Source organism: Plutella xylostella, chromosome 14 (assembly GCF_932276165.1).
Source record: "Plutella xylostella chromosome 14, ilPluXylo3.1, whole genome shotgun sequence".
Lineage (NCBI taxonomy): Eukaryota > Metazoa > Arthropoda > Insecta > Lepidoptera > Plutellidae > Plutella > Plutella xylostella.
The window spans coordinates 8,295,615-8,309,398 of NC_063994.1; the positions used below are offsets into that span (position 1 = coordinate 8,295,615).

General features: G+C 38.5%; 2 long non-coding RNA genes across 2 annotated transcripts; both read right to left on the reverse strand.

The window, feature by feature from the left end:
* Positions 1-5,962: 5,962 nt before the first annotated feature.
* Positions 5,963-7,174, reverse strand: LOC125489462. The gene is made up of 2 exons (XR_007267018.1): positions 6,752-7,174; positions 5,963-6,194 (listed from the first exon to the last, which is right to left on the reverse strand). It is a non-coding gene; the product is annotated as an uncharacterized LOC125489462 (long non-coding RNA).
* Positions 7,175-12,315: 5,141 nt separating this feature from the next.
* Positions 12,316-13,459, reverse strand: LOC125489463. The gene is made up of 2 exons (XR_007267019.1): positions 13,105-13,459; positions 12,316-12,547 (listed from the first exon to the last, which is right to left on the reverse strand). It is a non-coding gene; the product is annotated as an uncharacterized LOC125489463 (long non-coding RNA).
* Between the last annotated feature and the right edge of the window lie 325 nt (positions 13,460-13,784).

A 13,784-nucleotide genomic window follows, 5' to 3' on the forward strand; every position in this document is an offset into this window, starting at 1 on the left:
AATTTGTCTTTTATCCTGTATTAAATATAAAATAATGCCAATGCTGATGTTTACTTTCATATTTTGTGTATGTGGAAGTCCATTTGTTAATAATTTACATGACTTTTGTGGATATATTTATCATCAATTTATTTTACATGTACGCTAGGGATTGACTCAAATTAATCGATATCATTATCGATATTTTATCTTGAATGAAACCTACCTATGAAAATAAATGCTAGCTTGCGTTTACCGTCTCGTATCAGAACCATTTTGTCAGGGCAAGGTAGGTACATTTTACACATTTTTAACAAATACATAAACTACTTAATTATTTTCTATAATTTGTCCAACAGATTCCCTCCATAGATACTATAATAAGAGGAAAGTGGTTGAGATTAGTTGGACGCGTTGGTTGGAATCCAAAGAAGAACTCTACCATTTGCAGCAATTCGACTTAAGAATGAATGTAAACTTAATAATTTAGGAAAAGAAACTGTAATGAAACAGTTAAATAAATAAATAAAAATAAATATGTGGGAACATCTCACACACGGCCATCCGACCCCAAGCTAGGCAGAGCCTGTAATATAGGTATCAGACAGCTGATATATCTACACAGATTATCTTAATAATCTGTATATGTAATCTTAATAATAAGATAATCTATTATATTGTTATATCGGAGCGCGAGGTGTAAGTGAAACAACGAGTAATAGCACACTGAGATTTATTTGTCAAGTAGCGGGTAATATAACGGGCGTAGCCACATACGTATATAGATACTATACTAGGTATACATACATAACATTTGAACAATTTGAACTATGGTTCAACGACGCCAGGGTTTAGCGGCTCAGTCTACATGAATGGCAATGCCTGTATGGGTATGCACAATCATGGGGGAGGCGGCTATGAGGCGTTGTACCTGTATAACCGACTGAAATTAGCCCTGAAGCAAGTGCCGGAAGATTCTGCTGAGTACTTTTTAAATGCGTTTAAAACACAGATCCCGCGGTATGAAGCGTTGGAGGAGGATGTAGTTCTTGTCAGGTCAGACGAAGGCCATTATCATCTAACGACGCAGGAGATTGTGAGTCTAAGTCTAGCTTTTCCTGACTTTGACTGGAATGACGAAGTAGAAGCGCAAGAGCTACAGGATGAACTAGATAGGCGAGAGCACTCTAGGTATGAGCCAGAAAGCGCCTTGATACAGCCGCACGGACACTCAAACTCAGAAATGCCACCAGGCTTTACCTTATACAAGTACGTCGCGCCAGTCACAGTCCATCGGCCAGAGCGGATCGACCAAGACATTGAGCGAGTACTCGTATTCGCAGCTGAAGAAACAAATGAATTATCTGCGCTTGCAGAAGCTAAGACAGCTCAGCCAGGGCCGAGTGGAGCTCGTTTGTTGGACAGCTTAACGAGGCGGCACTCAAACGTGTAAATTGGAAGATTCCATCTCAGTATGAACAGCAGGCGGTGTTGGCTGTTTTGGAGAGTCTGTATAGAGTACACTCATCGCAGTTGAGGCAAGATTGGGCCTCGCGTGAGCGATTTGAGGAGCTGTTGCGAACTCTCGATAACGCATCATCGCCAGGATGGCCATACATGAGGGAAGCGCCTACGATAGGAAAGTGGTTACGGATCGGCGACGATGGAGAACCAGACGGGATCCAGGTGGAGAGGTTGTGGTATGATGTCCAGAGAGTACTATTAGGGGACTATGAGCATATATTCAGAGCGTTCGTTAAGGATGAGCCGCACAAGCAAGCCAAGGTTTTGGCTGGCAAGTGGCGGCTCATAATTGCGACTGCTCTGCCAGTGCAGATGGTCTGGAAGATGTGCTTCGAGGAACAGAATGACAGGCTTAATGAGCAGTATGCTACGCCCTCTTCGCATGGACTCTGTCTTTGCTATGGGCAGTGGCGTCGGTTCCTGGCGAATGTCAAAACGAGGGGAATAAAGTTCTCACGTGACATTTCCGGGTGGGACGTCAATGCCCCTGGCTAGGTCTTCGATGTTGTGCTGGAGTTGCGAAAGCGGTTGTACGGAATGCCGGATGCAAGAGGTCGTCAAGCTTCATATAACCATAGAAGTCGAGCTTGAATGAATCGTCATCCTGAGAGGTCGAGCAGTTCAGAGTCAAGTTCGAGTCATCATTACAATCGTCGTCAGTCACCATCAATGTCGTCGTCAAAGGACCCCTGTGGAAGATGTGGTCAAAGGCACCGCTACAAATGTCCAGCTGCAGGAGCCAGATGCAGGTCATGTAATTCTTTTGGTCATTTTGCTAAATTTTGTTGGAAAAGTAAAAATACTTATAAGAAATTTAGAGTCATTAAGTCTCAATGATGAAGATGCTGAATGCGCTGAGAGACATTTTATAGGCGCAGTAACTAAAAACATAAATAATTATTCAAGTCAAGCGTGGCACTTGAAACTTATGATAAATAAAAAACCTGTAGACTGTATTTTAGACTCGGGAGCAGATCTAAACATTATGTCACTTTCAAATTTTCAGAATATCAATATAAATAACATTAATTTACAAAATTGTTACTTAAAAGTAACAGGATTTGGTGGGAATGACATACCTATTGTTGGACAGTGTGAATTTTAGTGTGTGTTATATGGGAGAGTCACACATTATATTAATTTTGTCATTACAAACTTAGAATGCCAAACTCTATTGGATCTTCCTAGTTGTCTAAGCTTGGGTATAATAAAAAGGGTCTTTAACATTCAAAAAGATGAATGTGAATCAATATTAACAGAATATAATGATGTTTTCCAGGGTCTTGGATGTCTTCCGCCTGTCGTTCATCTCAACCTGAACCCTGACGCTGTTCCGTGCGTTGATCCACCGAGGAAAGTTCCGTTCGCCCTACTGAAGGATCTCCGTGGCGAGCTGGATCGCATGGTGGAGATGGAGGTCATAGAAAAGGTCACTAAGCCTACTTCTTGGGTCAATTCAGTGGTTGTAACTGTAAAAGAATCAGCTCAGTTAAGAATTTGTTTGGATCCTAGACATTTAAACAAGAGCATAATGAGAGAACATTATCCTTTAGTTAACATAGATGAAATTAGGTCAAAACTTAAAAGTGCCGCATATTATAGTCATCTTGACGCATTTTCAGGATTTTGGTCTCTTAAATTAGACAGTGAAAGTTCTGACTTATGTACCTTTCAAACTCCATTCGGTAGGTACAAATATTTAAGATTACCCTTTGGAATTAATGCGTCAACTGAAATTTTCTATAGGATTATGCTAGATTTGTTTGGAGATCTAGAGGAAGTATTAATTTTTGTTGATGATTTTTTATTCTATGGTGAAACTGTTGAAATACATAATATGAGACTACGTAAGGTCATGGAAAGAGTCAGGCAAGTTAATTTAAAGTTGAATAAGTCAAAATGTAATTTTTTTGTCGAGGAAGTATGTTTTTAGGCTATATCTTCAGTAAAGATGGTGTCAAAGTTGATAATAGGAAAGTCCAAGCTATTAAAGTGCTGCCAACTCCAACTAATGTCAAAGATTTACAGAGATTCTTAGGAATTATCAATTATTTAGGTCCATTTATTGAGAATCTTTCAGAAAAAACCAATATTTTGCGAAACTTATTGAAAAATGGTGTAGAATGGGTTTGGGATGAGAATCATGAACAATGTTTCAATAATTTGAAAGAAACCATCACAAATGCACCTGTGTTAGCTCACTATGATACAAAATTGCCATTAACATTGTCAGTAGATGCGTCCAAGTCAGCTGTAGGAGCAGTAATATTGCAAGGGTCGTCCGATAGCTTATAGTTCTAGGACACTAACATCATCACAAGAAAACTATGCTCAGATTGAAAAAGAATTGTTTGCCATACAATTTGGATGTAATAAATTTCATCAATATGTTTATGGTAGCAGGGTTAAAGTAGAGACTGACCATAAACCATTGATTTACTTGTTTAAAAAGCCATTGCATGATGTACCGGCTAGACTTCAAAGAATGATGTTAGCATTACAAGCATATGACCTAGATGTTATGTACCATGATGTGCCAGGTAAAGAAATGTTCATATCAGATACTCTGTCTAGTGCTGCAATGAAAGAAAATTTTATACCTAACTATGAGTCTGATATGCAATGTCATGTAAATTCAGTTTATTCAAACTTAGCTGTTAGTGAAGCATATAAAATAAAATTGTTAGAAGCAACTAACTCAGATAAAACTTTGCAAACATTAAAAAAATACTGTCAGCAAGGCTGGCCTAGTAACAAAACAAAAGTAGAAGAAATGTTAAAATGTTATTGGAGTTTTCAGAATGAAATTCATGTCATAAATGACTTATTATTTAAAGGGAACAGATTGATAGTGCCACAGGCTATGATAAAGGAAATGTTAATAAAAATTCATGAAGGGCATCAAGGCATAAATAAATGTCTGAAGTTGGCCAGGGAAATATTGTATTGGCCTACAATAAATGTTGATATAAAAAATATGGTAGAGCAATGTGAAGTTTGTGCCAAATTTAGAGTCTCAAATCAAAATGAACCATTACAAAATTATAAAATAACTAAATTTCCATGGCAACAGGTAGGTATTGATTTTTTTTATTTTGAGAATTCAAATTATCTAATTGTAACTGATTATTATTCAAAGTACATTGAAATAGCTCTGATGGACAAAGGATATTCAGCCAAAAATGTAATAATTCATTTAAAATCAATTTTCGCCAGACATGGCATACCTATGTCTCTGGTGTCGGATGGTGGACCACCTTTTCAATCCATAGAATTCAAATCATTCTTGTATGATTGGGATGTAGAGCATGTAGTCTCAAGCCCATATTATTCACAGTCAAATGGACAAGCTGAAAGTTCAGTAAAAATTATAAAAAACATCTTGAAGAAATGTAAAGAAACAAACACAGACCCATACATAGCTTTATTGCAATATAGAAATACACCCAAAAATAATTTGCCATCACCAGCACAATGGACAACATTTCAAAAAACTAAAGCTGCTATAAATCGAAAACCATTTCGAGATTTAGCTCTAAATGACACAAAAAAAATGTTTTTGTATTTTTTGGATGTATCATTTTCGAGAAAATCATAAAATAGTAAAAAAGTGCTGATGACGTCATGCATCAGGTGCGATGCATTTTGATGATCAAAGCCTATAGATTTAAAAACAAAGTAACTGTCACTTTCATTTTTGATTGAATTTGACGTTTTATCGTGACGTTGTTGTTTATTTGGGTCATTTTCATTAATTCTGTTCTGACACTTTCTGACTATTTTTTTATTTATTATTAACAGATGACCTCTATATAATATGTCCCAGAGCATGCCACCGCCTACACAGCTGAAACAATGCTTCTGCTTATTTTTTTACATGATAAGTACCTACTTTCCATCATCAGAAATATCAATGTCATTTGAAAATGACCCATTTGTTGGTTGGCATGTAAACAAAGTTTAAATGTCACTTGTCAGTGTCATTTATGTTTTTTTTCGAGACTCAGGCAATAGACAAAAATAAAAATTGAGCCTAATATGTGGCTTCACTTCCGGTTTTAAAATAATAAACTTTAAAGTTAAAAATAACATGCTAAAATTAATGTATATACAAAATAAAAAAATACGAGTCCACTAATTTTCTATAATCTTTCCGAATAGCTAATAAAAATATAGGGTAAAGAAAATGAAATGTTGTCCATTGTTAATGTCCAGAAATTTGAGAATGAATATACCTGTAACTCAAAATTAAACTAAGCCTATATATTTCTTATAATACTCTTATTAAGTATAATAATACTTTCTTTCACTTTAGTGTTGTATTGTTTGGGGGTTCGTATATTTATAATAAAAAGTCTTCACTGGCACAGTAATTGATATTGTTTTATTTCAGACACAAATTGTCGCAGCTAGCTCTTAAATGGCGGTGGGAAAAAATAAATAAAAGAAAATTAAGTTTATTTAGCGTACAACTTTATTAAATTTCGTGGGTTGCCCTACACTCGGGTTCAATCTCTCCGTACGGCTATTACGGTCAGGTACTCCCCTTAGCCGCCCAGGAATAACGGGACGTCTTCTCGAGGCGGTAAATAAGCGTCGTGGGTAACGAACGGCTCCGTAGTTAATTCCCGGTGGTGGACAGGCGGATCTCAGTGCCGTCGTAAGTAGGTACTCAACCAGTACGTCGGACCCTGGAATAAACCCCTTGCATTATTACCAACCTTCGGCATAGGACGGTTCACCGACACTGGTTAGGCAAAAGAAGAAGAAACCCAACAAGCTTGAAAGTGGCGGTGAAAGTTATCAGTAGCGGAGTTATGAAAAATAAATTAATAATACAAGTTAATAACTATACCTACTATCTGGGAGTTCTGTACAATTACTATATTTCTAAACTAACTACAACATGATCATTATGTACTAGGATTGCTTAACTAACTAACTATACTAAGGGTCATAACCATTAACCAGAACCTTTAGTGCTTAAAAATAATGCGACAAAGTATTATGGTATGATGAGGATGATGCAATCGTGAGTGACTAGCAATATTTGGCACTCGCCATCTTAATCTTCTTCAAGCGGCAAGCGATAGAAATTAGTAAAAAAACTTATCACTATTAAAGCTAGTTACTCGTTTGCTCACTTATTAAATATGATAAGGCGAAATATGTACAAGCACTATTTAGAACTACAATAGCACAATAATAACTAACTCTAAAAATAAGTAGGTATCTGTTCGCAACTTACCCAAGAAGTGTGGGGAACTGCATGTACAACACTTAGTTTATTTAATTACACAAGTACGTAATTGCCTTTAATTAATTATGTAATTGTAATGTTTACGACTCGGCCGTTAGTGACGGTGAGCTGGCGAACGAGATAGAAGCGCGCACGCACAAACTCAGCGAGGGTCTCGAGACGTTTAACAATCGCAGCGGCGAATAGCAGTGGCCAAGCCTCGCTGCGAGTCGAACCGGTCGCTGGACAAGTTTTTTAGGGATCCGCGAAGCAAAGCGCAAACGAACCATTTTCGCTCGCGGATGGATTTAGGTAATTAAGTTTAATAATGAAGTAGGTAACGTTGTAAAATAAATAACGTTACATTACCCCGCTCGCTGCACAAGGATTTTTTTTCTCAAAAAAAAAAAATCCGCACTAAATCTACTTTTAATAAAAACCTAATAAAATCAACTAACCAATTTAAGATCTTTGATGTGCCATTTGCCAAGATCCTTACCGTTCATGTCTTCTAATTGGTAAACTAAAGGAGATAACTTGCTTGTAACGCGACATTTTGTAAATTTTGGAGCCAACTTTTTACTGAAGTAGCTGTCTTTGTCACTTTGAAAATAAGTGCGTTTCCAAACAATATCATTTACGTCAAATTCAGCTGGCTTACGTCTCAAGTTATAACGAGAAGTGTTCTTCTGGTGCGCTCGCCAAAGGTTAGCTTGTACATTATTAAATATTCCTGACAAGTGACCTACGTTTTCGCTATAGATGTCCCGAGGTAGAAATATAATCTCATTGCCTAAGTCTGCGTCTACATAGTGAGAACCACAAGTGACAAGTTCTCGACCATGGACCAAGAAAGAAGGGGTGTAACCTGTAACCTCACTAACAGAATTATTTAGGGCAAACTGGATCTTGGGCAAATTCACATCCCAGGACCTATGATCGTTCTCGATAAAAACGGAGATGCATGTAACGATCGTCTTATTATAGCGTTCCACAGTGTTGACTTGTGGAGTGTACTTGGGCGTGAAGAAGACGTTAGGTATCTTATATTTCTTGAAAAAAACTTCAAGCTCCTTACTAATAAACTGCGAGCCATTATCCAAAAAAATTGTTTGGGGAACACCGTGTACCAAGAAAACACTGTCCTCTAAATTTTTTATGACACCAACAGCTGTCGCTCTTCTCATGGGGAACATCATGCAATATTTTGAAAAACAACATACCACTACCAGTAAATACGCGTTCTGCTTCCTACTAGAAGGTAACGGGCCTACAAAATCGATCGAAATCATTTGAAAAGGACGCGAGCACTGCTTGGGCCGTCCCATCTCGCCTAGAGTGGTGTGGTTGGGTAGTTTATGAGAAAGGCACACGGAACAACATGAAACAAACTTAACCACGTCAGCATGCATACCTGGCCAATAATAGCGTAAGCTTAGGCGGTGGTAGGTCTTAAATATGCCCAGATGACCAGCTGTCGGCTCTGTGTGATTCTCCGAGACAACTTGCTCGCGTAATTCACTGGGAACAACCTCCTTCCAAGCAAACTCTGACATAAGGGGGCTTTTGTTGATGTTTTTTGTCAACCGATAGAGACAATGGTTCTGAATTTGAAAATTTTGTAGCGAAGAAGGCGTATTTAAACAAGAACTATACATCTTCTTGTACCAAGAATCGCTAGTATTGCTGAAAGAATCCGCTGTAGAGATGGCGGATACAGGGATGGCTCGTGAGAGTGCATCTGGAATAACGTTATCAACCCCTTTACGATGCTTGATAACGAAATTGAAAGAAGAGAGACGTACACACCATCTAGCGAGCCTACCTGTGGGATTATTTAACGAGAGAAACCACTTTAACGAAGAATGGTCCGTGTAAACGGTAAAAGTTTGCCCATTTTCTAAGTAGCAACGCCAGTGTTCGAGTGCAGTGAGAACAGCAAGCGTCTCCCTCTCGGTAATGCTGTAGTTTTTCTCCGCACCTGTCAGTGACTTGCTCATATAAGCTACAGGACGTTCCACACCATCAATGGTTTGCGTTAGCATGCCACCAACACCGTAATTACTTGCGTCGGTGTGGACCTCGAATGGAAGGCTGTAATCAGGACAGACAAGAACAGGCGCTGAAACAAGACACTCCTTGAGTTTTCTAAAAGCCACATCTGCTTCGTCAGTCCAAACAAACGGTGGAGCCTTTTTATTGCTCGAAGTTAGTTTATTTAATGGGCCAGCGATGGTACTGAAGTTTGGAACGAATCGGCGGTACCATGTAGCGGTCCCAAGAAATCGTTTTAAGTCCTTCCTACAGGTGGGAGTCGGGTAGTTAAGGATGGCCTCGACTTTCTCTGGGTCGGTACGTAGTCCATTCATGTCCACTACATAACCCAAATACTTAAGCTGACTACGGAAAAATTGACATTTGTCGATGTTAATAGTCAGATTTGCCTGTTTTAGTTTCTCCAGGATACTGTTAAGTAGCGAGACGTGATCCTCAAATGTACTACTTACTGTCACTATATCGTCAAGATACGCAAATACCTTCAAATCGAACTCCGGACCAAACATCATATCTACCAACCTTTGCTGAGTCGCGGGCGCGTTCGTGAGACCAAAAGCTGTGGTCTTAAAACGCAAAGTGCCACGACCAGGAACGTAAAAGGCGGTCTTATTGCGGTCCTGCTCTTCTAACGGAATTTGCCAGAAAGCTTTCGAGAGATCTATACTTGACAAGAATTTAGCATCTCTGAGATTATCCAAGATCTCAAATATGTATGGAAGGCTGTAAGCGTCTTTTTTAGTGACCGAATTTAGTTTCCGACTATCCAGACAAAATCTGGGCTGTCCATTGCTCTTGTAAACTATGAGGACTGGAGAAGACCATTCACTCTCGCATGGTTCCACAACGTCAAGACTCAGCATCTCATCTACTTCCTGAGTCACGATGCGTTGCTTTTCAGGAGACATGCGATAGTATCGCTGACGAATAGGAGGAGAATCTCCAGTATCGATACGATGAGTGATTAGAGAGGTTCTTCCCAGACCCTTTCTTTCCATAGAGATGTCACGAAACTGTTCAACCAGACTGTCGACAATAACACGTTGACCCTCTTCTAAATTGTCGTAAGATGTGATGTGTTTTTCGGGAATGGATGGTGAGATTGACCCTAGGGAATCAGCAGATTGAGTTATGTCAATGGAGCCAAGATACTTGGGACATAACTCAAACTTCCGCCAGAAATCAACACCTAAAATTAATGAAGTATCAATGCCTGGAATCACATAGGCTTTGATTATGTGGAAATTTTCCTCAAATCTGATTGGCAGTTCTATGTAACCGACACTTTTCATTGTTTGACCACCAGCAGCAACGACACTAATGGATTCATCGGTAATAACGCTCGATTCCAACTTTAATTCTTTGTGAGAATTATTTCCTAATATTGTTACTGCTGCGCCCGAATCTAACAAGCCACAGACCTCCATGTCATTAATTTTAATCCTTACGTATGGTCTACCATCACCGTGTGGTTTGTGTCTCAGAATTGTAGAAACGGTATAAAAGGAAAAGAAATTTTTGACAAAAGTTAGCCATTTTGACCAGTCTTCCTTATTGAAATGGTCAATTTTTCCACAATTCTGAGGTACTAGTTTTTTGACTGATGACTAGGTGCTGAACCTTGGCAATCAGGGCAATCATAATGGCGGAAATCGGGACGGCCACAACGGAAACATACTATTTTCCGCTCAGCCTTACACTGCCGTAAGCTATGTGTGTCCTCACGACACCGAGGGCAAAATTTCTGCTTTTCGACTGCGTGCACTGGTTTTGAAGTAACAGGTGCAGGTCTGTTTTGGTTGAACGACCTATAATTTGGTTGGAACTGCTGGTATTGCCTACTACCAGGATAAACCTGCCTACTATCTGAAGAGTGTGCATAGGCAAAACTCGGTGCTAAGGTAGAAGGACCTATTTTTGGTGGTTCACTGAAACGTGACATTCTAGCTTGCACATCCTCATAATTTTTGGCCAAAATACGCAGTTCTTCAATATTTTCGATTTTCGAAACAGAAGTAAGCACACTAGCATAGGTTGGACGAATATTATGCAGAATGATCTCTAATTTGTCTGCATCAGACAGCGGCTTATTCAGTTGCGAAAACATACCCGACATTATAGCAAGGTAAATGGTAATATTCTCCCGTTCACCCTGTGTTCGCGCTCTAATTTCCTCCAGGAAACGGTAGTCGTAATCCGACTGACTAAAGTCTTCCTTTAGACGATCGCACACTTCATCCCACGTAGAGACGGAATCTTGTAGGCTACGGAACCAATGTAAAGCATCACCGGTGAAAATTTCCGTAGCAAACCTTAACATTTTGTCGGAACTGATATTTCGAGCGGTTATAAATTCTTTAACTCTTTGAATAAAGGCACGGGCACAAGTTTTCCCGTCATACTTTAGTGAAGTTAAGTCACCTGACAGATTTTTATCACAAGAAACTATGACCTGTGGAACAGTGACGTCGTTATTTGTTGAAACTAGCTCGATATTACCAGTTGCTGTTACAGGAGTTTCCGATGTAATCTCTCCTAAACTTGGTACAGCGAGCGAAGCCTGTAATGTTTTTAATTTAATAGTAGCCTGACTGAGCCTAACTGAGTCCTCACGACTAGAAGAAGCGTCAATCCTTGTAATTCTGAAATAAATTTGTAATGCCAGGTTCCTTGACCTCTCCAGCTTGTTTTTTTCATAGTTAGCTGACAGTTGATTAACGCTTTCTTCTAGCCTTGCGAGGGATGCCTCCAAACCATCTAAATCATCGCCAGTTTCTAAATGCGAAAGTAAAATATCACAAGAAGGAAACTTAGGTCCGAGTTTGGATATTTGCTTGCGTAGAAGAGCTACCGTTAGCCCAGGCGTTTCACCGCGAACTTCTACCTCATATTCCAGCTCTGGTTTAAGCAAGGAAAGAAATTTAATTTCCGACATTGTATTTTTTTTTATATACCTAGTTTTTTTTTTTTTTTTTTTTTAATATTTATTACTAAGTTTTAAAAACATTTCTTAAATAATAATTGCGAACAGATACCAGAAAAAATTGACATTGTACCAGAACCAGTACAAAAAATCTACCTCTAATAAAAATCAACAAAGTACTCCGCCCTGTTACAAGAAAAAGAAAAGCCTACGTAGATATGTTTTTTTTAAGCTTCTAGAAGAAAAAGGATAGAAAAGAAGAAAAACAAAAGAAAAAAAATGCAAAGAAAATATCAACTGGTGTGGATTGCAAAAAAATACTACGGAACCCAAGTTACAAAATAAAATTTTAACATAAATTATTACAAGATCAAGATTTACTTATTTTTTTTTTGCAATACACACATTTACAATACAATTACTAAGCACACAAAAAAATAAAAAAAACAATTCTTTACAAGGCACACGCACACCATGCAAACTACGTAATAAACCTATAAAGAGAGACCGAACCCTTAGAACACGTTATGGCGCCAATGTCGCAGCTAGCTCTTAAATGGCGGTGGGAAAAAATAAATAAAAGAAAATTAAGTTTATTTAGCGTACAACTTTATTAAATTTCGTGGGTTGCCCTACACTCGGGTTCAATCTCTCCGTACGGCTATTACGGTCAGGTACTCCCCTTAGCCGCCCAGGAATAACGGGACGTCTTCTCGAGGCGGTAAATAAGCGTCGTGGGTAACGAACGGCTCCGTAGTTAATTCCCGGTGGTGGACAGGCGGATCTCAGTGCCGTCGTAAGTAGGTACTCAACCAGTACGTCGGACCCTGGAATAAACCCCTTGCATTATTACCAACCTTCGGCATAGGACGGTTCACCGACACTGGTTAGGCAAAAGAAGAAGAAACCCAACAAGCTTGAAAGTGGCGGTGAAAGTTATCAGTAGCGGAGTTATGAAAAATAAATTAATAATACAAGTTAATAACTATACCTACTATCTGGGAGTTCTGTACAATTACTATATTTCTAAACTAACTACAACATGATCATTATGTACTAGGATTGCTTAACTAACTAACTATACTAAGGGTCATAACCATTAACCAGAACCTTTAGTGCTTAAAAATAATGCGACAAAGTATTATGGTATGATGAGGATGATGCAATCGTGAGTGACTAGCAATATTTGGCACTCGCCATCTTAATCTTCTTCAAGCGGCAAGCGATAGAAATTAGTAAAAAAACTTATCACTATTAAAGCTAGTTACTCGTTTGCTCACTTATTAAATATGATAAGGCGAAATATGTACAAGCACTATTTAGAACTACAATAGCACAATAATAACTAACTCTAAAAATAAGTAGGTATCTGTTCGCAACTTACCCAAGAAGTGTGGGGAACTGCATGTACAACACTTAGTTTATTTAATTACACAAGTACGTAATTGCCTTTAATTAATTATGTAATTGTAATGTTTACGACTCGGCCGTTAGTGACGGTGAGCTGGCGAACGAGATAGAAGCGCGCACGCACAAACTCAGCGAGGGTCTCGAGACGTTTAACAATCGCAGCGGCGAATAGCAGTGGCCAAGCCTCGCTGCGAGTCGAACCGGTCGCTGGACAAGTTTTTTAGGGATCCGCGAAGCAAAGCGCAAACGAACCATTTTCGCTCGCGGATGGATTTAGGTAATTAAGTTTAATAATGAAGTAGGTAACGTTGTAAAATAAATAACGTTACAAAATGACACAATGTTGTAGACCAGACCAAGTAAAAAGTGACAAGTTGCTATCGATGACATTGACAGAACTAGAGATGTGATATGATAACTAGTGATGTGACATCCCCTTTCTTAAGTTTGAAATGATATTATGACAATACAAAATATTAAAGTTTAATTACCCAGACAGAACTAAGTTAAGTACACAATAGAGATAATTTTTTGTTGCTAAAGATAAGTTTAACTTATTATCTTATACAAATCTAGGTATTTATAATCTTGGCATCATACATAAGTAAGTATACATCATAAAGAAGTCCTACGATTATACAGGGTGTTGCAAAA